Genomic DNA, 2,674 nt, shown 5'->3' with positions numbered 1-2,674 from the left:
GGTGATGAGGTGACCAACCGATGGCGACGCGCGGGGCGGCCAAGTGGTGATGAGGTGCTCAACGGAGTGGCGACACGCAGGCCGGCCGAATGGTGATGAGGTGACCAACCAAATGGCGACGCGCTGGGCGACCGAGTGGTGATGAGGTGACCAACCGAGTGGCGACGCGCGGGGCGGCCGAGTGGTTATGAGGTGACCAACTGATAGCAACGCGTGGGGCGGGCGAGTGGTTATGAGGTAACCAAGCGATGACGACGTGCAGGCAGACGAGTGATTATGAGGTGACCAACCGAAGGCAAGCTTATGAAGATGTGCCCATCTTAGCGGCGACGCACGGGGCAGTCAAGCGGGCAAGTTGATGAAGACGTTCCCAATTTAATGGCGACGCACGGGGCGTCCAAACGAACAGGTTGATGAATACGCGCCCAACTGAGCGACGACGTACGGGGCAGGCGAGTGAAGTAGCATGTCCCGTGGAGTAACGATATGCGGGGCATGCGTGTAAAGTAGACGTGTCCCGTGGAGTAACGCTATGCGAGGCATGTGTGTGAAGTAAACGCGTCCCATGAAGTGACAATGCGCGGGGCAGCCGAGTGCTATGCACGAGACGAAAGAGTAGTGTATACACGTCCGACTGGGTGACATCCGACTGAAGACAACACGTGGGTGGCCGAGTCACTGCACGTTTATTGTCTGGATGCAAAGAGTTAGCCTGCAGGTCAGTAGTTCGAGTGCGAGCTTTATCCGAATAAACATGACCGTTTAGTTATATGTGAATATAAAAAACTTATCTATATGTCGTTGTGTTAGTCGCTCGAAACGAAACATCTGTCCGAGTGAACTGCTGTTTGGGGACCATGACAGACGAGTGACCCTGCAAGTTAGTACCATGTATAGCCACGTATATTGTTTCCTGGATCAGAACGCCCCTGCCAGCTAGCAAGCTAGAAAGTACATCCACGAAATTAATGGTGGGCCGTTGCACATGCATGCATGCACCAATTACTGGCGCGGGAGTAGCGGAGTTTTTGGCTGTAGTAATTAGGAAACTGACGCTGGAAATACTCACCTGATGAGCCATTTAATGAGGCAATTACCTTAGCGAAACGGTCATCCCACGTTCCTCCGTTTCCTTTTTCTGTATGACGAGGAGGAGGCCCGATGCCGGTGGGCTGCGCTCGCATGCGGCTAACGCACCATACGGACGAGCGGGACGAGTGATTGACAGGGTTGGTCCCCTGCTCCCGAACAACGAGTGCAGCTACGGAACTCGGAAACACCGCCAGAGATGCCGATCCGGTGTGTCGATCCGGCGCGGATGGACGCACCAGAGGCCTGGGGGTCGTGGAGCAGCCGAGCGCCCGCGTCACCGGAGTGACTGCTGAACGCTTGCGGTCGCCGCAGCCAGCGGACGGTTGGGTTGAACTCAACGAAGAAGAGGAAGTGGGAGGTGCCCTGGTGGCCGCCCCGGTTGGTCCGGTCGAGCGGGCGATTCGCCCTACCCTCGGTGTCTTCTGTGGCGTCGAGGTTGTCGCCCGTGGAGTCGAGGTAGTGGCGCAGGTCGTCGGCACCCATGGAGGCGGCATCGCCGGAGTGCTCGGCGAAGAGGAGCCACACACTCGAGGTAGCGGCGCAGGTCGTCGGCACCCATGGAGGCGGCACCGCCGGAGTGCTCGGCGAAGAGGAGCCGCACACTGCCCGGTGGCCGCGCGTCCGTCCAGTGGTACCGGCCTTCGAAGATGAGGCCCGCACTTGATCGACGCGTTTGTGAACGGTCGTGTACACTCACAGTGTCGGGTGGAGATGTATCTTCTCCTCCCTTTTTGCGGTGCCTCAGTTGTTCGTATGAACTGCATGAACAGGACATTAGATGAATGAAAAACCATGTGCATCATGGCTCGATAGACGCCATGCTTCAAGGTGGCCAACTGTCATGGGAACGATTTCGACAATAAAAAGGTATAGGGCAACGGAGCATGATCTATCGAGATGCATATGGGTGACACGATGGTTTTAGCGAGTTCGGGCCTCTCACGGTGGAGATAACAACCCTACGTCTCGTGCTCCAGAGAGGCTTTGTTTTATCTTAGTGTATATCCGGAGATTACAATGAGAGGAGAATAGATCCCCGTAGTCCTGAGACTAATGGTGAAAAAGAGAAAGAGATGGAAGAAAAAAGCCCCTTAGTCTAGTGGTGGGGGTGGCTTATATAGAGTGCGCCACCCCCTCACCTCCCATATTACAAAGTGGGGCATGGATGCCATAATGCCAGCCCACTACCAAGTCCTCACTATGAGAATGATGCCGACTGCTTTGATGCCTCCTGGTCTTCGTATATCCGAGTGAGTCGTACGATCGAGTGGTGAACTGTCATCCGAGTGGATGGTATGCTGCTTGGTCGAATGGATAGTATGTCTGTACGAAATTTATCTGGACCCACATGTTGTGTGGACCCCATGCTTCATGATATTTCGACCCTCCGTGGGCCTACCTGTTATGTGTATCCCCAACACCCGGCTCAATGAAGAAGTTCCGGGTCATCAGAAAGGATTCCGGTTTAGAATTCGGTTCAAGCGAAATCTGTTCTCCCACAAAGCTCTGAAGCTCTCAAATCCGATTTAAAAATGTCCGGTTCAAAAAGGAATTAACTTCTCGCAAGTTGAGTTTAAAGTCC

This window comes from Triticum dicoccoides, chromosome 7A (genome assembly GCF_002162155.2).
Source record: "Triticum dicoccoides isolate Atlit2015 ecotype Zavitan chromosome 7A, WEW_v2.0, whole genome shotgun sequence".
Lineage (NCBI taxonomy): Eukaryota > Viridiplantae > Streptophyta > Magnoliopsida > Poales > Poaceae > Triticum > Triticum dicoccoides.
This window is presented reverse-complemented; position numbering follows the sequence as displayed.